The 23,951-nt window shown below is 48.3% G+C and overlaps 1 protein-coding gene and 1 long non-coding RNA gene across 6 annotated transcripts in view; one reads left to right on the top strand and one right to left on the bottom strand.

The window, feature by feature from the left end:
• Positions 1 to 9,951, bottom strand: part of ZNF516 (zinc finger protein 516) — a 124,999-nt gene extending 115,048 nt beyond the window's left edge. For 3 of the 5 annotated variants that reach the window (XM_047086228.1, XM_047086223.1, XM_047086227.1), the window contains exon 1: positions 9,849 to 9,951. The gene's annotated coding sequence lies outside the window, so the exon portion shown is untranslated. Of the gene's footprint in view, positions 1 to 6,152; positions 6,305 to 9,431; positions 9,569 to 9,848 lie in introns of those variants that run through there. The other 2 variants (XM_047086225.1, XM_047086226.1) reach the window with 2 other exon arrangements.
• A 277-nt stretch (positions 9,952 to 10,228) lies between these two features.
• LOC124517158 (uncharacterized) lies at positions 10,229 to 18,585 on the top strand. Its single transcript, XR_006963323.1, has 3 exons — positions 10,229 to 10,485; positions 14,646 to 15,289; positions 18,141 to 18,585. It is a non-coding gene; the product is annotated as an uncharacterized LOC124517158 (long non-coding RNA).
• The last annotated feature ends 5,366 nt before the right edge of the window (positions 18,586 to 23,951 follow it).

Genomic DNA, 23,951 nt, shown 5'->3' with positions numbered 1-23,951 from the left:
ATGTCACTGATAACGTCAATATAAATTATGCAGCACTGACTGTGGCGCTCGTTCACGTCGCGGAAACGCCAGGAGGCGACACCCAGGCCCACCTTTCTGTCCGCAAACGCCCTGCTCTGATGGCACACACATGAAGGAGGGTAAATGTGTTTACTTCTTCCCTGAAAACAGGAAGAACGGTATGATTAAGGCTAATGAGACAGATTCAACGAGAGAGGCACCTGGAGACACAGTAGGTCTGGTGGCCACACCAGAACCGTACAAGATGTTCAACACGGAGGCACGATCTTCGGGGGCGCGCCCGACTCCGGAGATGTCGCATCACAACCCGCTCTGGTGCATGAAAAACCTAAGACTACCCAAAAAGCCAAGAGCAGTGTGTGTAAACAAAACAAATCACGAAGTGAAAGCATCACCAGGCTGCCTCCAGAAAATTCCAGAGCAGCGCCACAAAAGTTTAAACTATGAAAACAGGATCGTCCATCTGTTCACTGATGCCACCATCCCTTAGGAAAAAAAAAAATAACCAAGTCTCTAAGGGGAAAAAAAGAAACACATATTTCTTTAGGTCTCGCTTAAATCACTGGAATAATCAGGAACGAAAGAGTGAGTGTCCCTCTCCCTACATCAACCCTCAGCCTATCTGCAACCGATACAAGTTTTAACTACTCCCAAGGGGCTCTGTATTTCCCTGAATTAACACAGCCAACATTTAATATCAAACTATTTCCTACAAAAATTATTGCAGGAAAGAAACAAGTGACACTTGCTTTCCTCCCCTTAAACATCAGTCGAACAAGAAGCTAATAAAGCCACAAGCTGCCGGTCCACACCGTTTTCGATGCATCCTTCCCTGTACTAAATTTCAAAGAACATTCTCGAATGCCGAAATAAATCAATGCCTAACACAGTGCCAAGTCAGCTCAGGCAATACAGGTTAAATAGTGCCATATGGCAAAGACCGACACATGTTGCCCTTTTCTGGAAAACAAAGGGAAAAATTCCTAAACAAATATCCTTTACTTTACCACGGGGAGAGCTGAAGACAGGGTTTTCCAAGTGTTACTAAATAATGTTGAAAATTCTATTTTAATTCTTAGCCATTTGGGGGGAAAAAAAAACTACAGAGTTTTAACACAGAACCCCAATTTTTAAGAGTCTCTCTTTAACTATGTCCTGAAAGCTAACACCACATGTTAGCCTCCACTCACCATCCCTTAAATGAGCAAGAAAATAACAGGACAGCTGTATCCAAAGGCCGAGCTGACATCAGCAATTCCCCGGGGCGCCAGATCTGCAAGAGACCAGACTACCTGCTTTTCAAGGAATAACACACCAGATGAATTTTGTCTTGAAAACAAAATACATTAATACCTCAACCTGCGTTCAGCACTCCACTCAGAAACTGTCCGAACTTCACAACCACACAGAATCCCTATCCCTGAAATTTCAAGAACAAAACAACTTGATTAAATTCCTGACCAAATACACACACACACACACACACACACACACACACACACACACACACAAAGAAAATCTACCAGAATGAACTCCTATTTGAAATAAACAGTAACATGTATCTAAACCCAATGTCGTTTCTAAATGATTTATTTTTTTCTAGTCTCCTGTGTGGTGGTTTGTTCATTACTTTACATATATTTACAGGGTGACATTCTCAAAATAGTCGCATTTCTAATTACTCCTGCTTTGTAATTTTCACTACCGCTGGAAATGAAGAATAAATGCCAGATCTTTTTGGAGAACTACTTTTAAGGAAGGCTGAGAGCCACAAAATTACACTTCTTTACAATTCGAATGGACGCTGCTGGAAAACATCTCATTCTGGACATAAATATGACAGCCAGCTCTAGCTTTGGAAAGAAAAGCTTCAGCTGTTCCAATCCCGTGTAGCAAGATGCAAGGGCATTAGTTGCAACTGCTAATTTTTACCAGTCCATCTAAGATATCCTTAATATACCTTAGTGGGCAGTATAAATTTCAAACACAAGCAACGCCCATGGCTATTAAAGTCATAACCCCTAAAACAGTCCTCTTTCGAAGAAAATTAATTTTAAAATAAACATGCATTTTAAAGACCTGGAGGAGACATTTTAAATTCACAGTGGAAGTTTTTCTTTATTCTTCCCGTAAGGTTAATTTTATTAATAAATTCTTCACAAATAAACATTTGATGTGCTTCCTTCCTTAAAATGGGTTTCACCAATTTCCTGAAATTCACCAATATTCCTGAAAACTGTAAGACAGTCACGGCCAGAGTCCAAGGATAGAGAGGATGCCCCTCCCCCCCATGACTCAGGCTCTCTACTCTGGTAAGAAAGGTTGGGGAGTTCTCAACCCACTCGGGGGCAGAGGTCGCCCCTCCATCAACGAGAAATGTCCTACCTCTCCCACCCCAAACTCACATGTTTCTGGTACTGGTGAGAACCAAGGCGAAGGCTTGAATCTGAAAACCGCTGTCACCCTCCCGGAGACACATTCAGACCCTTAACAGGCTGCTGCCAACACACTGTTGGCCGTTGGCCAACGGCCGGACAGCCCCGGAGGGAGGACAGGACAGGAGGGAGAAGAGGGTCACGGTCACACCAGTTAGTTAGCTCATGCCTCCAGTTAGCACCAAGCCAAACACACATCACGAGTCGGATAATTGCGGCTACCCTAATTCCTGGGCAAACTGAGTGGCAGCCCATGGATACCTATCTGCAGTCTACATTTACACCTGCCTTCCAGAAGCTCCATCCTGCTACCCATCTCCATAACATACTTGGAGACGTAGTCCAACCAGCACCTCATCAGACCTCAGAGCCGCCCACCTCCTGACTCTCCAAGTCACCTGAAAAATGCAAACCCAAAGACATGTAGTTTCCTATCAACAGAGTAACAGTCTGGGAGCCCAAGACAGTAACCCAGTTACTCGTCACGTGTAGACATTACTAATTCCGGAAACAAGGGTCAAAGGTGCCAAGTGGTAAGCAATCCACAGAAGGTCTAAGTGCTGGGTGCTAGTTCAGCAGTGGGTTCAAGTACAAGGCAGGAGTGTGAGTGTCGGACAGCACACCCTCAGCTCTGCACGTGTGGCGCCAGGCCCCCAGCTTTCTCTGGGCTACAGTCGGTAAGATGCGAGCTAATTCAACTTTTCCCACAGCCCCTGGAACTTTTGAGGGGGAGGGGGAAGGGCAGCCGAGAGATGCATTTCTGAAAAAACTGCTTGATTATGACAGAACAGAACGGCTCTATCCAAGCACTAAAACGTATAAACATTTACAGCAAGTAAGATGTCTGCTTTTGAAGAAGGAATGTTACTTCTACGTTCAAATATTTATAATGCAGATATGTAATCAAATAAATGTAACTTTCTTTTGCTTCCCTCCATTATTTCTCTTACTTCTGCTTTAATCTATGCCCTTGAGAAAGTTCGGATGTCTCCAACTAAATATGGTCTTCAGACACCGACGAAAAAGTCTTGTTTCCTATACCTTTAATCCTGATGCTTTATTCAGGTAGCGATCTAGTTACAGACAAAATACCACTTTTAATTATATAGTTAACACTTGCCCTGTTCTCCAAGGTTGAAAATGGAACAAAACCCAAAATAGTGTAACGTCTCAAGCATTTAAAACAAGCACGGTGTCAGAGGAAAGTGCACGCCTTTGGACAAGCTCCTTCCCGGTGAAAGTAACCAGCTCGTACCCTAGTTTCCTATCCCTACCACATTAAGGTATAATGCACTTGAAACTCTACACACAACCTTCAGTCAGACTTACAGCCACTCCCACAAAGAGCCTGTTTAAAAGATTCCTTCTGGCAGATTACAAGTAAGACCCATACGTATCCTGGAAAATGAATGCATAAAAATCCACAACAACCCATTAAACGGAGCGCTGCTGTTTCAAGAACAACCCAGGACTAAATTCTACTTAACTTCCTAGGTCACATTAGCCCTTTTCCCTATTTGGTAAGACTGAAAACCATCTGTTACAGTATACCGCGTTCTGAAGCAGTCTCTAACCAAGTCTCTTTGCTTTCTCACGTAACTGTGGCTCAACAACTTTCACATCAAACGCTCCACCTATGAACACTCAGACATTACCCACACAGGAGCAAGGAAGGTAAAGGAATGTAAAGTTCAATTTATGGTAATGGAAACAACACGCTGTTTAGCATGGACCAGCTTTCAAAAACCTCTCTCATTCTCTTCCCTCCACGATGGCCTCTGGGACAGACATCATCTTACAGAGTTAGACACGCAGGACGTCAAAGTCCCGGGAAAACTTCAATCTCTACATTAGCCAGTCAACTTTAAAGGTTGTTTACAAATAACGGTGGGATTAACACCAATGATGTAAAAAAGTATACTCCTCAGCGACTAATATCAGTTACACAACCCATAGTTACACGTTCTTGATCTGGTGCGTTTTGCAACACACCAAGCCAGTTCGGAAGATAATTCTTAACAAAAGCTTTCATAAATAAAAATAAGCAACACCCCCCTCTCTCTCTCTCCACTGCTGAACCCTATACCTACCAACGGGCTGCTTTGTTTCGAGAGGGGCAGTGCCACTGCTCTGGGTTAGTTTTATTACACATCCCTTGGGATTTTGTTTTTTTTTTTAAGAATGTTAATGCGCTCTGTTTCAGCATATTCAAATTAGCTAATTTAAGAAAACAAAGTCCTACTAAAGAACTAAGAAAAATACTAGACTGATATGCTTGTATCTCGGCACAGGAAAATTCTAATGCCATCAGAATTAATTCTAACTCCTCCAGGCTTGCTCAGGGCCCCTTCTTGCAAGGCCTAGTGAAACTAAAGATGTCCTCCTCCGGTAACCCGCTGCCAGCCCCAGGCTCCAGGCCAGCTCGCTCAAACTCGCTCCCCAATTTTACCAGGAGAAGGAAGCTCGGAATCATGCAGAGCAGAGGCATGTGGTATATTTAATTCTAGCGGGTCTGTGTAAACATAAATAGCACAGCTATTTTGACGCCACAATCAAAGAATGTAAGAGAAAATGAAGGAGGCACAAACAAATGATAAAGTGAGCTTTTTTACGCGGCAGCAGAAAGTTTCCTATCAAATAGCATGCATGCCTGGTTCCTTAAAGTAGCTCTTACATTCCTAAACCAAAATACTCCAATCATATTAATAGGGCGGCTTAAAAAATAATCTGGAGAGGATCCTGCTGGGGGAAGATCCAGCCTCGCTTCCACTGGGGTCAGTACTTTAACGGCATTTTATTACACAGCCACAGGATGGAGGGCCACCAGTTTTTAAATCATCTTTAACCAGGATTGCAGACTTAATGGCAGGTTCACGAGGGAAATGCCTCCCCCCCCCCGCATGTTTAATTAAGACCACCGTCCAAAGTTCCTTTTGTGACTTGCAGTAGGGTCCCGAAGCCCCTGCCCTTTGTTACGCAGAGGACCCCGCCGGCAGGCCGGCCCCACGCCCTCGGGCACATCTGGGCTTCCAGGAACAGGCCCCCGCGTCTACGCGGGCTGCTCGCCGCCCGGACGGGAAGAGGCCACGCAGGCAGGGCGCCACACCCACGCGCGGCAGCCCTTCGCGGGGACGGCGGCCGGTGCCCCCGCGCCGCCCACCCGCAGCCGCGCGCGGAGCCCCGGCCGGGACCGAATCAGGTGTGAATACTTATGTAATCGTCCTCGGGGGCCACGCCTTTCCCACCGCCCCACCTCCGCCAGAACAAAGTGAAGTTTAAAATAGAAACCAATTACCTGGCCTCGGCCTCAGCCTCGCCTCGGCCCCCGGAGCGCGGCCCGCGCCGCCGCGCAGACCCCCGCCCCCCGCCCGCGCGGAGACACCCCGGACCCGGCCAGACCCCCCCCCCCGCCCACTCCCGGCCCCGGCCCCACGCAGACCTCGGCCCCTGCAAGGCCCCCCCCACCCCAGCCCCGCGGAGACCCCCCCCGACCCCAGCCAGACCTCACTACCCGCCCCACCCGCGGAGACCCCGACCATCTGGCCCAACAGAGACCCCCGCCCCCCGCCCTGCGCAGAACCCCCCCCCCACCCAGTCCCGGTTCCCCCCACTCCCCGCCCGGCTGCCCCACCTCCTTGGCCCCCTCACCCCCAGCCCGCTCCCTCCCCAGCTCGTCCCTCTCCGGCCCGCACGGACCCCCGCCTTTGTTACGGTGCGAAGTTGGGCCGTGGGTCCCCGTCTCTTTCACTTCTTGGGTTACAGTGCAGGCGAGTGACGTCCGCTCCACATGACGGGGGCGGGGGGCGGGCGCCGGGGGGCGGGGGCGCGGGCCGGGCCCTCCCCCACCTCGCTGCCCTGCCCGCCCCGCCCACAGCCCGCCCCCTGGCAGCCCAGCAACAAGCGGCCACCGCCCCCGCCCCCGGGGCGGGCAGGTAAATCCCCCCGCCCCCGCCCCGCCCCCGCCCCGCCTCCCCCAGCGGCGCCCCGGGCCCAAGGCCGCACGCCAGGATACAGAAATAGGAACGGTTTAATCCGGAGACACGTCCCCCCTGCTGCCCATTTCTCAATCCGCGAGTTCAGAGGAGGAGGTGGGGGGGGGGGGCGCTGAATCGGATCGAACTCAGGTTTTGGGGGCCGAAAATGGCCGGAGCAGGAAGCGCGGGGCCGGGCGCTACCTTGTAACTGAGTTGGATTCTTGCAAGGGTACGACGAAGGCGGCCTGGGGTCGCCCATGGACCCCTGGAGAAACCTCGGTGCGGCCCGGCCGCCGGGCACCCCATACTCGGACGAGGGCGGGGCGCGGAGTCCCTCCCAGGGGCCTCCCTGAAGGGGTCTCCGGGGAAGGAGGGGTCACACGTGGGTCCTTAACCCGTCCGATGCAGCTGCATCATCCACCCCGGGATGAAGCGGCACAGCATCTGCGACACGGATGGAGAGATGCTCCAGGACCAGGTCTGGTCCGTACACTTCCACACATCACTACCAGTATTCCGGGGGAAATTGGTGCCGGATTAAGCTGATTCGAAACGTGCGGCGGCCCGTGACGCACTGCGCCCGTGAATGTGCCCATTGTGCGGTGGAGACCCGGCAGGCGCTCCGCGCTCACAAGTCGGGTGGGCAGCAGAACTTTTCACTGACCGTGAGTGGGTCACATTCTAGAATTTGCCATGGACTAAGTATGAACTTCCAGGGAGACAATAAAATACGAAGTTGTAAGGTACACGCTGTCCTTCACTTTTCTACGCAATTCACACCAATTTCCATAATCCCACTTTTCTGTACGTTCTGCGCCAGGCGAGTGGGCTCCGGACCCCGGGCGCGCGAGGGCGCGCCCGTCGCGTGGGAACGAGACGGAAGGAACCGTACATTTCGAGTCCCCGGTTGCTGAGAAGCATAATCATATCACTCCTCTTTTCTTCCCCATTTGCAGGTTTCGACTTGAATCCGAAAGCGCCTCTTACCGCCCATTCTTCGCAGGAGGGCAGAGGGGGCAGGGTCTCCTTTTGGACTGCTGCGCGCCCATCTAGCTGTCCAGACTCAGATGCAAGCGTGTCCACGTCTACAGCACAGAGCTGTGCACGTCAGGAGCCTGCGGATGCGCGGGGCTGGTCGCACTTAACAGTGTGCATACACATGGGCGCATGCACGCGCGCGCGCGCGCGCTCACACACACACTCACACCCCAAATTACCTCCGGGATGGAGAAAGCCGCTCCGGATTGGCCGGCAGGGCCGTCACTCACACCCAGGGGGCAGGGAGACTTTGCAAGGCTGTTTCCTTTTTTTTTTTTTTTTTTTTTTCCTTCCCTCCCTACCGTTTCATTTAATGGTAAAACAACAGCAGAGCCCTGAAAGTTAGCCATCTGCGCGGAGAGTTTGCTTTCTTTAACGACGGGGGCGTCAGACAATATCCATTTAAATATATTTTGTACTTCCACAATGGATGAAAAGGGAAATTAGCAGTCCGGGATGGGGGCGGAGAGGGAGCGAGGAGTAAGGAGGAGGGGGTCATCCGGGGGGTGGACGCAGAGCGAAGAGTTGTTCTCAACGCCCAAAAGAGATTTTGACCTCTACTGATCTCGAAATTAAAAAATGTTTTTCACAGATCAGATTATAACAAATGCCGGCCCTCATTGATGCACTCATTATTTTAATTTTATTATTTAAGCATGCGCCAGCAATCGTGTTTCCTTAAGAAAGAACTGACCTATTTTTGGCTGGAGATAAACGATCATGTTAACAGATGTTAATCTTGTAATCTGTTTTTCCTGTAAGCACTTTACATACCCGGGTTTCAGACCTTAAAAATAACATCTTTTCCAAAAAGACCTGACGTCACAATTCACTCCCTGAAAAATCACCCCCCCTCCAGTTTTTTTCCTCTGCAATGATTTCAAAGACATTAAATCTTTTTCACTTTATAAATGCTGATTTGTTCTGCCTCAACTCCCACAGGCTTCTATTTGCATTTCAAATTCCACAGGTTACACCGGTCGCCTTTTCAAAAAATGTAAACCAACAATGAAGCAGCAAATGGCTTTTTGTGCATCTGGATTAAATAAGGCACAGAATGAATATATTTAAAAAGAGGGCTGAGCAAGTTGATCTTTGCACACCCGGAGACCAAGTAATTCTTTATCAGTAAGCCAGCAGCATGAGTAAAATGCAGACACACACCCCAGAAGCTCCCGGTCTGATCCCGGTCTGCTGCGGAGAGCTTATTAACGCGGATAATAAATGGAGCTGACTTACAGACCCACATTCTCGGCTAAAAGGCTGGGTCTCTCCGGTCCCTAATTGCAGGGCTCCACCGGCTTCCCTGCCTACCACCGCTGATTGTCGCCGCACACCAGCCTCCTCCATAAACCGCTGTTTTAAATACCCAACTCGGCTGGCTTTTAACAAACTTATTCATACAAAGTTTCTTTAAAACTTGACGAGGCGGTTTATTCTAAATACTGATCCTAACTATTCACTGTGTTAGTTCTCCCTGGAAATGGCAGACGAGGCGCTTTTCCAACCACCGCACCCCCCCCCCAACACACACGCCCCACAGCATTCTTCTTTTCTCGTATATACCCGGGTATATATCGCGATCAATAGTTCCCCCACCCCCACTCCGACCCCCGCCAGGCCGGGTGCGACTCCGAGGAGTCCCTGCCACCCCGACCCCACTCCCTACCCCTCATGGTCATTGAGAGAACCATCGCCCCCCACCCCCACCCTAACTTCCCTTCCAGGCGCCCTTACTTCTTTAATGTTAGGGTCACTTATACGCTCCCAGCTAATGGGCATGCAGCCAGGGGAGGGGGAGGCAACCCCCCCCGAACACACACACACACACACACACACACACACACACACACGCAAACACGTACCCGAGGCAGCAGCCCTCGGTGCCTACAGGCATCGATCCCATCAGCCAAACCCTTAATAATTGAAGCGGCTCCTCGGGCCCCGCAGCCCCATCACCCACCTTCATTAGCCAGAGCGTTTTACTTTAAAGTAAGGCAATTTGCTCTTTGTCTCCTAATGGATGGAGAGCGCATCCGAGCTCCCCTCCTCCCGCGTCGCCTTTGACGAAGTGTACAAAGCCAGAGCCTCTTCCGCGCTCCCACCCGGCCCCCACCCCGCCCCTCCACTGCGGTAAAAACCACCTCCCAGCGCTCGCCTCGCCGCCCGAAGTTGCATCTTCCCACTCCTGGAATTGCGGAGCGGAGCAACTACCCACAGGGCGGCCGAGCCGCCCTCCCCGCGCCCGGGAGCCCCTTCCCCGCCCCCCACCCCCGCGGCGCACACCGGGGTCCCCGGCGCGGCCGGGCCCGGGGCCCCGCGCCCCCGCCCCTCGCGGGCCCCGCGGCGCCCCCACCCCCACCCCCACCCCGGCCCCTACCTTGGCGGGAGGCGGCGGGCCCGGGGAGGAGGACGCGCACGCCCCGCGCCTCTGAAGGTGAAGCCGAGCGCCCGAGGCGCGGAGCCGAGCGCTGCACTAGACCGACCGCGCCAGCTGCGCCCGGGCGCGGGGGACGCGCGAGGGCGCGCGGGGCCCGCCACGCGCCCTGCCCCCTCCCCGCGCCGCCCTCGCGCGCCCCGGACGCGCCCGCCCCGCGGGGACCCCGGCGCCGGCCGGGCTTGGGGGCCTGCGCGGCGGGGGGAGGGGGCCGGGCCCCGGCGGCCGGGCGCAGGCCCGAGGCTTCCCCCAGCCACGGAATGGTCTGCCCTGTAGGAAACGCACACGCTCCACTATTGTCTCATCAGCACAAAGTTCTACCACACTGCGGGCAAAGTCTGGAGGCTCGCGATGACTCAGACCCAGATAATTCTTCCCCTAATAGCCCTGAATCACGATCCCAGCGGCTAGTTGTCGCCCCTTCTTCTCAAGGACTAACGCCGCCGCAGATCCAGTTACGGGAAGCTGTTTACGCGCGCACACGGACACACACGCACGCATCCATACGTGCAGACGTGTTGGGATGCATTTTCAGCCGACTTGGGCACCTGAGCACTAAGCCTCGAGTCCAGATCTCTCTGTGGGTATCCTTCCGGTGGTCCCAGATGCGTGTGCATTCCAAACGGCTTAGGGTGTGCGTTTCACTGAACTTCCTGGTAAATGTGCTGGGGATACTCGATAGATTAAGTCCTGAATCGAGATCAAAGTCTGGAAAGACTTCAGACGAGGATTCTGCTATCTGGCAATTTAAAAATGACTGTGGGCTTTTATTTTCATTTCTATCCTTGGAAAGTTCAACTTTAATTTTTCTGTTTTTCAAACCATTTCTTCACCCCCCAACTGCTCTCCGCGGCCCGTAGTTAGTGGCAATAAGTTAAGTCTGGGAACGGAAATCCCAGTGTGACTCCAAGAAGCAATAATGGTACACGGGGCGGGGGGTGCAGATGGGGGGGGCGTGGAGAGGAGAAAGAGTAGAGGCGCGCCCCTGAGTCCGCGATGACGCAGAGCGAGGGAGGTGGCCTGCGGAGGGGAGCACTGTCTTCTCCCACCAGGCTCCTGGCCATGTTGCCCTCTCTCCTCGTGATAGCTCCGCAGTGAGGATGGATTTCGGCCAAGACACCGCAGTCAGCGCCGCAGTCCGGCGTTACCTTCCGCCCTTGCAATTTCTCTTGGTGCCAGGCGCTCGCTAACACTCACTGCTGATGCAGCCCGGGGCCTCTCCAACTTATGGCATTTACAACAGAAACTACTACACAGGAGCTCCAAAGGGGGGAGCTTGTGCCTGCCAAGCTGGAGTATCAGACACAGGGGCCATTCTGCACGTGTGTGTCGGGGGGGGGGGGGGTCAGGGGAGGAAAGGAGCCGCAGCAAGAGCGGCGAGAACCTTTCCAAAAAGGATCCTGGAATCCTAAAAGGCAAGCTCTTTGTGATTAACGATCTGCACTAATTTGGACAGCAGGCATAGTAAATGTCGTTGACAATTGTTGCAGGTTTGGGCATGAATGCTTAAGTGGGATGTATTCTTAATCAGATTTAAGTCTGATTCACAGAAAAGTATTGAACTGCCCAGAATTCATTACAATACCCAGTAAAAAATGCACAAATGAAAGTATCTCCCAATTCAACTAATTACGTGGTCATAAATGGCATATATAGACACAGATGCATTACCGCATATATATGTGTGCACCCACAAAGAGATTCAAATTTGCATACTTGGAATTTTAATAGTTGTTTTTGTCGTATCTGGGAATCGATTGGAGACCACGGTAAAAATCCACTCCATTCATCTGCATTCTTGGGTCTATTTAGGACTACAGTGTTGCACTAATAACTTCCATGTGTTCAAAATTGACAAGTTCGATCAAGGAACGGTGAGCAAACCTTCCAAAGTCCTCCCTCCACGTAAAATTGTGATTTCCATGACTCACCTCCCTTCTGGAGCCTGCTTGTCACCCACATGTGATTTCACTCAGGGCTATGCTGGTTCTACAATCATACTGTGCTTTTAAAGATTTCCTTTCTCCGTGTCTCCACAATGCATGCAGAATCTGAGAATGTAATTCGAGAGACGGGCAAGGTTACACTCTGGAAAAACAGCAGCTTGAGGGCCAGCAGAGTTTACTGCTTGTGAGGGTGCTGTTTGTGGCAGGCGAGACGTGTTGACATTATTTGTACACCACGTCACTGATCGTTGTTCGTTTGGGGGTGTGCTATTACCTTATTCGGGGGGAGGGAGGGTATGAAAATAAAATATTTTGTAAAAGTTCCCATACTACTTCTACAACGTATTTAGCATGGCTAAAATTTCAAGTGTTTAATGATACCTTCAAATATTTAAAGTTGCCCTTAAAGATCGAGGACATGCTTCCTGCACAAAATACAAATCCCTGAAATCCTTCTGAAGAGGTTCACCTCATTTGAAATGTCACAGGACAATATTTGGGTGGAGAAGAGTCAGCGATATTAATGGATTGATGGTTGGTTGACTAGATATTTGGCTATCTACAATTTTATAACAGACAATAATTCTGGTTGATGAAATAGATGGAAAAGAAAACACATTTTCTCCTGTGATTGTCTAATGAATTATTTGGGACTCTGTCCCTTCAAGGTAAGGAAAATGGTATTTTAACGAAACAGCGTTCAGCAGCTGGTCTGTGTAGCTTATGCAGCAGTGTGATGGGCGGCCATTTGGGTCAGAGAGGTTCTGGAGGGTTCCGTTAAAGACTAGCTAAGGATAAGAAACAAAAAGAACCCCAGAAAAGGCCTTGTCTGTCTGAAAGCTGGAAGTGAAAGTCCCTAAGGTATGAAATCCAAGACAAACTGAAAAATATTTATTAAATATGCATGCTCAAAAATTTAAGTGCATCACTTATTAGTAAATATTTAATGTTAATTCTATCTCTGTGTGAATTTATATCCTATATTCTAAATTATATCTGAGAAAGGAGGACAGGATGCACCTAAATCTAAAGGTAATTTTTAGCTCTTTGAACTAACTTAGATTTCACAGATTTAAGAGTGGATTAGGGGTATGTTTTAGTTAAACCGTCCACAAGTATTCCAAGGTATACAGACTGTTTTAGGAACAGTACAGCTGTTCTATCGTGTGTTATAGGTAACAATTTCATGTATAAATGAAAATTGGTCGTTTGTTTAATCACTGAGAGTTTCAGAAACATTACCCCAATCCTAACTTGATGTTTTTTTCTGAAGTCTTTTTTTTTTTTTTTTTTTCTCACAGAACTCAGAAACTGAGAGAATACACTGTATTTAGATTATGGAGGAAGGGGAAAACGGCCCATCAGTATGGAATTTAACATATGCTGAAGAGGGGCAAAGTTGTGATTATATATTTTTAAAATTTTTTTAATGTTTATTTATTTTTGAGAGACAGAGCAAGAGCAGGGGAGGAGCAGAGAGATGGAGGGAGACACAGAATCCAAAGCAGGCTCCAGGCTCTGAGCTGTCAGCACAGAGCCTGACGCGGGGCTCAAACCCTCAAATTGAGAGATCATGACCTGAGCTGAAGTCGGACACTTAACCGACTGAGCCACCCGGGTGCCCCATTTTTTTTTTATTTTAAATAGTCTTCTACAAAATGGTTTCAGACGGCTTGAATCTGGAGGTAACTGACAGAATGTGTTTAACCTTGGTGTAGGAAACTATCTTAGTTCTGCTTTTTAAGATTTATTTTCTTGAAGGTGATAAACTCTAGTAATGAAATAGATAATATGCATTTCTTATAAACACACGTACATACATCCGCCTCTAATTGATCTATGTCCAGATTGTCCCATGTTTACGCCACGGTAACTTCTCACTAAGTAGCTTTCTCTTGTTGGGTTTTTTACATTCAGGACAATTTAGGGCCAAAATGGCTGTACTCTAGGCTTAGAGAGTCATGGTGGAGACCCGCATGTTGTCGGGAGACTTTTGTGAAGATCTTTTCATCTCTCCTCGATGCCCCAGTCTGAAGATGCTCTCTACACGGAGCCACATCTGAATTTTCAGATAGCTTAATAATCAGCAAAGTATCTCTCCAAGATTCTGTGCAACATGTACCCATAGGTATGATACGGAGAATGTCTCGTTCATCTTCCGCGATTTCCCAGGGAATCAACGTTCCCCACCATCTGTCAGAGGCAAGCTCCCGATGACCCATGATACTAGTCTTATTGCAACACAGATTTTCTGTTCCTGATCCTCATGCATCCATTTTGGTTAACGACCAAGGTATCGTTAATGGTGTGGGGACATAGAGTTCGTGCAGGTTTGCAATTGTGGCCAAAGCAGCGCAGAAAACACACTAACCGTTGAGATCGGCAGCCGCATTTTCTTACCGTTTGCGGTTTTCGGTAACTACATCAGGACCTCACAGCAGGTAGAGGGCCCTCAAATCTGTTCTTAATTTCAAGTTAAGTAAAGACTTTCGGCAACAGCTGGCAGCTGAATAGCTGATACCGAATTCCACAGATGTGGTTCTTAATAGTTTGAAGGATGAAAGGAAGGAGTCCACAGAGCAGGATTTATTTAAGGGAAGACAAAGTCAGGAGGGACTCCTCTCGTGGGAGATTCTCCGCGTTAGAAGAAGGACTGTGTTTATTACCTTTTCTCGTAATCCCTACACTATGTTAATTACTTAACGGAGACATCGTGACCTATTAACACCACACTTTCTTACAAGAGCAAAACCATTGACTTTTCCCGCCCCGAAATCCCATTATGTTTCACCAGGCATGACTGATTACATGTGTGTGTTCGTTGCAAAGTTTGCGGGGAGAACTGAAATCAAATAAGGGAACCAGCAAGGCCTCTCTCGCTGCGGGCAGGCCAGACACACTCGTAATGAAACTGAGGAGGAAGAAACGGTCAGAGGCTTCGCCAGAGATGGCAAGTGACTTGTCCCCTGAGACAGCGGGAAAGAAAGTACAATTTGGCATTTAGGAGATGTGGGGGAGTTAGAAGCAGGACGATAGGGAAAGAAGTGGTCGGGATATGGATGAGTGGTTGTCACGGTTCAGAGGTCAGGAGGCTTTGTTGATGAGGGACGCTAGGTACGTTTTGGGGGCTGACTTGTGGCAAAATATACATGACATAAAATTACTACCATTTTGACCTTTTGAAGTTCAGCAGAGTGGCCAGCACGTCTTGTACAACCATCTCCAGAACTCTTTCCATCTTGCAGAACTGGAACTCGGACCCATCAACACCCCGTCGCCCCAGCCCCAGGGACCACCACCCTGCTTCCTGTCCGGGTGAATGTGACTCCTCCAGGGGCCTCATGGAAATGGGATCACGGGTGTTTGTCCTTTTGGGTCAGGCTTACTCCCCCCAGCGTGATGTCCTCGAGGTCCATCCATGTGGTAGCACGTGGCAAGGTAGTATTTTGTCTTCTTTAAAAAAGATGCGGAGGTTAGGGCCACCTGACCCTGACTGACTCAACTCGGTTGAGTGTCCGACTTCAGCTCAGGTCATGATCTCGTGACTCGCACTGTCAGCTTCAAGCCCGCTCTGTCCCCCTCTCTCTCTGGGCCTCCCCTGCTTGCGCTCCCCCCAGAATAAAGAAACATTAAAAAAAATAAAAAATAAAGATGCAGAGGTTATATATAAATGGAGGCAAGAACTTTACCAAATAAACTAACAAAGTGACGATAATCTCCACCAAAACAGTTCTCAAAAATTTTTCTTCTCTTCCCTAAAATGATCGCCTTTCTGGCTGTCTTTGCTTGTCTCTGTCTCCTCGTTAACTTCGGGATAAATACGCAGGAAAGCCCAGTCATCTTCTCAAATGGAAACCAGTACAGCTGAAACCACGTGGAACACACCCGAGGCTGAATTTGAGTTAAATACTCTTGGGGTAGTATTTTCTTTTCTTTTCTTTTCTTTTTTTTTTAACGTTTCTCATTATTTTTGAGAGAGAAAGAGACAGTGCGAGCAGGGGAGGGGCAGAGAGAGAGGAAGACACAGAATCCGAAGCAGGCTCCAAGAGAGAGAGGAAGACACAGAATCCGAAGCAGGCTCCAGGCTCCGAGCTGTCAGCCCAGAGCCCGACGCGGGGCTCGAACTCACGAACCTCGAGATCATGACCCGAGCTGAAGTCGGATGCTTAACCGACTGAGCCCCCCAGGCGCCCGTTGGGGTAGTATTTTCATGGCTTATTTATGACTTACAGCCAGACTGCTTGCCCTCAAGTTGGAGGAAGTGTATTAAGACATCAAAAAATTAAAAATTAAGCCCAACAAAAAGGAACGGGGAGGTTTATGTATCAGGCATCTGAGGTGGGTTAACAGATGCGGGTCAGAACCACAGAACCAGGTGCGACCCTGGGGCCTCCCCGCCAGGCTGTGCACAGGCATTTGGTTCTAGAATGGATGGAGGCGTTTTCGTGTGCCCCAAACACACACTAAACCAATGGCATCAAATTAGACTTGGGGGGCCAAAATGGAATTTTGGGAAGACACAAAAAGTTGGATGTCTCATTGAGCGGCTCAGTTGTACTGAGTCACTAAACACACTTTTGTGTTTTTGTTTTGTGATGCTGGTTATGGCACTGGTGCTAGGGGGAAATGATGTTAGGCTGCTGAAGCATTTAAAACAATTTTTTTAAGATTTTATTTTTTATTTTATTCTTTTTTTTTTTTTATTTATTTATTTATTTATTTTATTTTAGAGAGAGATAGGAGGGGGCAGAGGGAGAGAGAGTCTTAAGCAGGCTTCACAGCACAGAGCCCGACTAGGGGCTCGATCCCAAGACTCTGGGATCATGACCTGAGCTGAAATCAGTGGCCTGTCACTCAGCTGACTGAGCCGCCCACGCTTCCTGCTGGAGCATTTTATATGATAAAAATTTTTTTTTAATATTTTAAATTTTTAAAGAAATAAAATGTTTTTAATTTTAAAAGACATTTCAGGTACAGAGGCACGTGACAATGTGCGGTGCCTGGCTGGCTCAGTCGCTGGAGCGTGTGGCTCTTGATCTCAGGGTTGTGGGTTCGAGCCCCATGTTGGGCATGGGGGTTACTTAAAAACCTTTAAAAATAAGTGAACAAGGGGCACCTGGGCGGCTCAGTCGATTGAGCGTCCCACTTCGGCTCAGGGCATGACCTCACGGTCCGTGAGTCCGAGCCCCGTGTCGGGCTCTGTGCCGATGGCTCGGAGCCTGGAGCCCGCTTCGGATTCCGGGTCTCCCTCGCTCTCTGCCCCTCCCCCGCTCGCACTATGGCTCTCTCCTTCAAAATAAATAAACTCAAAGAAAAAAATAAAGAAATTTAAAAAGATAGCATAAGAGTTGAGGAATTAGATCGGTAAAAATAAGGGTAGAAAAAAATGAAATCAGGGTCAAGATAAGCTCACCGGGGCTTAAGATAAGCACACATTGATCCTCTGGGTTTTTAGAGGGGGCAGAATTTTCCAGTGAGTTTCCTAGCATCCGAAACAAAGAGGGAAGCACTCATAATTTTTTTTTAATGTTTATCTATTTTTGAGAGAGAGAGCGAGAGCATGAACGGGAGGGACAGAGAGAGAGAGAGAAACACAGAATCGAAAGCAGGCTCCAGGCTCCGAGCTGTCAGCACAGAGCCCGACACGGGGCTCGAACTCACGGACCGTGAGATCATGGCCTGAGCCGAAGTTGGACGCTCAGCCGACTGAGCCACCCAGGCGACCCCGTAATCATCTTTACAAGATTTGCACTACCTATAAAATGAGAAGTGCATATTTCCCTAGAAAACTATTCCATCCTAATTCTGGTGCCCAAGTGAAATTTCTCCAACGCTCTCTTGAGAGCAGTGATGATGGAATGGAATGGAGTAAATTCCTGACATTATTTTTTCATACCAACATTATTTTTACCGACCAAAATACTCAGTGTTCCTCACTGTAGTTTGGAGGTAGAACTATCAACCCACAATGTATTAAGAATTTACCTGAATTACCTTATCTGCAAACTAGGAATCGCACTTAGAATTATTACAGACAAGATGGGTGTAATGTGAGTGAAATCACTCACAACTGCTTTCACAGCATAATAGAGTGTACAAGTATCTGTTCTTAATATTCAGAGTCTCTCCCACCACGTAGTTGCTAATACAAGTCAACACTACACAATCCCATTCTGCTCTAAGAGTGGTTCAAAATGTCCAAAGGCACCAAAACTGTTATCCCAAGTTGCATTCGTTCTCTTGAGATGTGGGCTGTGTCTAGAACTCTTCGATTTTTCTTCTTTTTTAGAATTTGGTTTGTTTCCACGGGATGTCGTTGGCATGGACAAGCTGAGCTGGGTTTTGGATTCATACCCCAAATCACAGATGTTTGAGAAGTGTTTCCGTTCAGGATCTGATGTAGACGTTCTAGCCGCGATGTGAAACGTGGGCTGGGGTTCCACACTCTCCCCCCCACCCAGCCGCACGCCCTGCCCACTCCCCGCCTTGCTGGGCCAGGGTCAGGTTCCCGGTGGGGCCCCGATCTTTCTGGCACAGGACTTGGCTTCTCCCCAGGAGGCCCCAGAGCTCACCAACCCTCGCCTCCTGTCGCCAGCGAGGCCTCTCTGCACTTCTGGGTTCGCAGAAGCTCCTGGGGTGTGGACGTGAAGCCTTTGCAGGGTCCGGACGCACACTTAACTTCTTTATTTCCTATGGCTTAAGCCCTTTGGCTCCTAGAAAGCCTTTATGTAAAATAAATACAGGAAAGATGTGTTGCGCTGTGCGTTACAATACGATACAATCCTCCATGAAGTGCCAACCTCTGTTCAAACAAAGCTCATGGCTGGACTGACAAATTTACAAAAGCCAGGAAATTCAGAGAGGAGGGGCCGCCACTCAGCCTGTGTCCCTGTCCTGTGGGCAGCACGGCGCGAAGCGGCCCCACAGAAGGAGCCGGGCAGATTTCTTCTTCTTCATCCGCTTTGCTTCTGGGTTAGAATACCTCAGTAAATTGAGGGTATTGGTAAAAATAAATCCTTAAATGGAAGTCGTTTTCACTGTTTCCCTTTTTTTCCAGAAAATAAATCACCCCATACTTACCGGACAGACATTTCGGTTTCCCACCTCTCTCCCACACCGCTCAGCTTTCTTTCTTTCTTCTTTATTTCTTTTTCTTTCTTTCTTTCTTGCTCCTTTCTTCTTCCTTTCTTTCTTGCTTCTTTCTTCTTTCTTTCTTTCTTTCTTTCTTTCTCTCTTCCGTCTGTCTTTCTTTCTTCCATCCTTCTTTCTTCTTTCTTTCTTTCTTGCTTCTTTCTTTCTTGCTTGCTTCTTTCTTTCTTCCATCTTTCTTTCTTTCTTTCTTTCTTTCTTTCTTTCTTTCTTCTTTCTCTCTTTCTCTCTTCCATCTTTCTTTCTTTCTTCCATCCTTCTTTCTTCTTTCTTTCCTTTTTTTTCTTTCTTCTTTTTGTTAGCTGCAATTGAGTTTATCCAATTGTTTATATCGGGACGTCATCCAGATGGAGCAGAAAAGTTAACTTTTAGGCAAACTGATAATCAGCTTCAATTGTAGATCTTGGATCCTTTAAGAAATGTTAAAACATTTCACTAATATTTCTAATAGTAGAAAACATTTCTTTGGAACAATACAAAGGCCAAAATTAAAAAAGACAGACTTTGGCTCGCCTGGGTGGCTCAGTCGGTTGAGCGTCAATTTGGGCTCACGTCGTGACCTCATGGTCCTGGGTTCAAGCCCTGAGTTGGGCCCTGTGCTGTCAGCTCGGAGCCTGGAGCCTGCTTCAGATTCTGTGTCTCCCTCTCTCTCTGCCCCTCCCCCTGCTCATTCTCTCTCTCTCTCTCTCTCTCTCTCTTTCTCTCTCAAAGATAAATAAACAATAAAACTTTTTTTTAAAGAAAATAAATAAAAAGATGGACTTGTGAAGTATTACAGAGATTAGTGTTAAACCACTCTTACCTTTGCAGGAAATTTCATCTAATTTTTAGACACGATGATGTGCTTACATGTATCCCCTTATCGAAAGTTTTGAGGAAACCTTCTTTCGGTCACCTACACTACAAAAAGGACAACAAAAACTAAACTCTGCCCCAGAAGAACCTCTAGCAACATTATCTCCACCGAGAGCTGACTTTCTCTTCCCCCCTTGTAGGCCATTGTGCAATGTTACTGCACCCTCCCTGGCTGTGCAGAATTACCGGGAGGTTAATGGTGCAAATATCCTGTTCATTTTAGGGCCACTGTAGTGCTGATTAACTGAACAGGGAGGAAACACCGAGCATCTGTAAGAAGGGATTGTGAAAAGTTTGCTTAGCTAACGCTATGGGAAGAAAGACAGAAACCGAGTCAAAAACATTTTGTTTGGTGAAAACTCACAGAACAATCGTTTCCGATGGGTCCCGTCCGTGTCAGGACGGCGCGTGAAAGCAGTAAAAGACAACTACTTCTCTCTGTGTGTAGACATGCCGGTGTTTCAACTCAAAGACAATGTGTATAGGATGCCGTGGATAATGAAGGTGGGGACAACGGATTCTAGGTGATTATTTACAAGTCAAAAAATGAAACAGTCAAATGAATGAGTTCATTGTGTAACACCTAACGTTCCAGGGGCCAGGGCGCCGCTGCCTGGGGGTCTGGGTATTCCCACACCAGCTGCGATCAGAGCAGATAACCATTAGGTTCCGTCTGAAATACAAGGAGAGGTTGGTCCCGTGGAATTATAATACTTACCCCTCCCGTGTCTGGAAATACTTTCTCCTTCATTTGCTTTAATTCTGCTCACAATAGCAAAGTGAAATCGCTCAGAATTATTAATCCCATTTAAAAGTTTCAAATTCAGGGGGCACCTGGCTGGCTCAGTCAGAAGAGCGTGTGACTCCTGATGTCAGGGTCGTGGGTTCGAGCCCCACATTGGGTGAAGAGATTACAAAACATACGTAAACTTTAAAGATGAAATTAAAAAATGGAGCGCCTGGGTGGCTCAGTCAGTTGAGCGTCCGATTCTTGGTTTCTGAGTTTTAACCCCATGTTGGGCTCTGTGCTGACAGCTAGGAGCCTGCTTGGGATTCTTCGTGTCTCTCTCTTTCTCTTGCTCTCTGCCCCTCCCCACACATGCTTACTCTGTCTCTCTCTTTGTCTCTTAAAAATAAATAAAATAAACACTTAAAGATAATATAAAAAGAAGTTTAAAATTCATAGCAAAGTTGTCACGTTCCCGATGTGGTACAGTCGGTTAGAAGCAGAACCATTTGGAATGTATATGTTTTTAAGAACCATGTGTCTAACAGTATAGTTCCTTTTTATAGGTTTATTCATTTATTTAGTTAGTTTTAGTAATCTGTATGCCCCATGTGGGGCTCGAATTCACGCCCCTGAGATCAAGAATCGCTCGCTCTTTCAGCTGAGCGAGGCAGGCGCCCCTAAGAGGATAGCTCTTCAAATCCATTTACACCACCCACTACAGGAAGACCTTTCCCTGTGGTTGTGTGAGGCTCACGCTCTACTCTGAGATGTGGAGGCAGAATGGTGTCTATCATCGCTCCATCCTGTATCACTTCTGAATTCCCTGGTGTGCACCCACTGAGAAATTTTAGTTGGGATGGTGATTCTTTCTGTAGAACCAACATTGTCTCGCAAAACGGAGCAGCCAACGAGGAACCGCAAATTTGGGATAGTTCCTTGATAGGCTCAACTTTACCAGCCAATGTCAACTGCATGTGTGATTATAACCTTAACCGGCTTCCAAGATATGAATGCTGTCAAGCAATATTGAAGAGGATAAAGGAACATCTGGCTTTAAGTGCACGTAGTATCAGTAACAGCACAGGCAAGTCATAAAACCCAGCATGGTAACTTTTGACTTACGTTATGGCGTTTGACGCTATCGCAATTATAATATATATTAAACCACGTAAGCCGAGCAGAGATGGAGTTGTTCGTTCCTTCAGCAAATGTGTGCTGGATTCATATTTGCCATGAGTACTGAGCCGGGCTCTGAGTCTGCACCACGAGGGCACTCCTCGGGCTGCAAGGTGCTTACCAGGCTTTGGCACATCTGTGCCCTGCTCGCAAAGGGTCTTCCTGTGGAGAAAAGGAATGGGAGGTGGACACCTGGCTCTCCTACGTGTCCTGGAGGGCAGTCACTTGGAGCGGTGGCCGTTTGGGGCGGCAGGACCGGGGGCCGTCTCCCACCCGGCAGGAGCAGGACGCCACCGCTTGGCGCAGGTGCCTTATGCTAGTAAATTTCCCTCTTGGTTTTTGCCTTCAAGTCAGGGATTTCGGTTTCTTTCCCTCAAAAGCAACCTCAGTCTGTTTCTGAAGGGGTTCTTGGCTCTGCCACGGTCCTCACTGGTCCGGGGACCCAGTGAGTGGCAGAGAACCGGCCCGGAACAGAGAACCGCAGCGCTGCGGAAAGAAGGTGGGCCGCCTGCAGGGGCCACCGAGAGTGTTTTAAACCGGGGACGGACAGAATCAAATACGTCTTTAGAGATCGCCTGGCCTCAGTGAAGAGAATTAAGAGGTCAGATCCCACGGCACCTGAAGAGCAAAACCTTGAGCATCTCCCCTCTGGGCAGAAGCAGGGAGGTGTCCGAAGCAGGCAGGGGAGCACAGAGAGGGGGGTAGGAGCGTTGTCGTGGAGGGGAGAGGCTCACCCGAAGGCCGAAGTGGCCAAGGGGTCAGATCCTGCAGCACGTCACCAGATCCAGCCACAGGCTGCCGCAGGGACCTCAGGACAGAGCTTCTGAGGAACGCCGGGGGCAGCAGGCCGACCGCCTCGGCCGGGAACCTAGCTAGGTTGAACCTAGCTAGGGTGAACCTAGCCTGCCGTCTGTCCCACCTGCACGGGCCTTGGGGTCGAGGCAGAGGTCTTTGCATCATTGCCGTTTGTTTGAAGGTGGGAGTGATGTGTGTGTAACATGGATGCAAAGGTATCTGAAGAAATGCAGACAGGTCTGGAGAACAAGGCACACGCAGCGGCCGCCAAGCCCCAGGCTCTCTCTACGCCTGGCTGGTGCAGCCACCTGACTGACTACAACCTACAAAGAGGTTAATGCTCAGGGTGCCGGTCAGCCCGTGCACGCGTAAGCCAGGCTCCCGGCCTCTGAGCAGGAGTTTTTACCCGACCTTTTGTTGGAAGGCCTGTGCTAAGCACCCTGGATGTCGGAAATCACTGGCCTTTGCTCTGTTGTTGGGACCCATCCTATTCTCCGGGCCCAAGACCCATCCTGATGCCCCTTCTAGACGTCGGCTCTCACTTCACATCTGCTGCCTCACTTACAAAATCCCCTCCAAATGTGCAATTAGAACTTTATGTTTTCCTCGCATCAAGTTTGGACGACCTCAGGGCCTGGAATTCTTTTGAAACGCAGACTAAAGAAAACTGGAAGTAAAATATAAATTAAAAAAAAGAAGAAGACGACCAGGGAGAGAGCAAAGAAGCCAGGAGAGATCACTGCATTTTAATAAGTGTTGGTCATAAGACGTGTAGCGGTAACTACATCCCAAGATCGAAGGAGCTAGAAGGAAGCATGGGAGGTTTTGTTTGTGCCGGGTGGAAAAAAGAATACTGGATATTGACAGAAAGAAAGGTTCGATATGTGTGCTCAAAATTTACGAGTAAAAGCTAAGAAAATAAATCAGAAAGAGAAAAATGTGTTTAAAAAAATACTAATAAAAATAAATAAAACGTAACCATAGAAACAACAGACGAAATAGAAGTCACAATGAGAAGAGATAAAAGGATATTCCGAACTGATAAAAGTTACAGGAAGATTAGTCATGGACATATATGTACCTAACAACGTAGCTTCCAAACATATAAAGCAAGCGCTGATAAATATGACGAAAATAGACAAATCATCAGGTCTAGTAAGGGATTTAACATACCTCTAACAGAAATGATGGGTTTAAGTAAATGTAGTCGGGACTAACACAGTCAGTACAGTTGAGCTAACAAAATGTGGAAGACTGTAGAAGACAGAACAGAGCCTTTTCTGGAAACAGTCCTTGTGAAAAGAAAACAAAACCACAAATGAACAAAAGCTACAAAGTGCAGAAATATAAAGGCGTTATTCTGAACCACAGTGCAAACAATTAGCAATTTACAAT

Source organism: Lynx rufus, unplaced genomic scaffold (genome assembly GCF_022079265.1).
Source record: "Lynx rufus isolate CCGP_SWC_20201006 ecotype Redwood Valley unplaced genomic scaffold, mLynRuf1.p SCAF_20, whole genome shotgun sequence".
In the NCBI taxonomy this organism is placed as follows: domain Eukaryota; kingdom Metazoa; phylum Chordata; class Mammalia; order Carnivora; family Felidae; genus Lynx; species Lynx rufus.
This window is presented reverse-complemented; position numbering and strand designations above follow the sequence as displayed.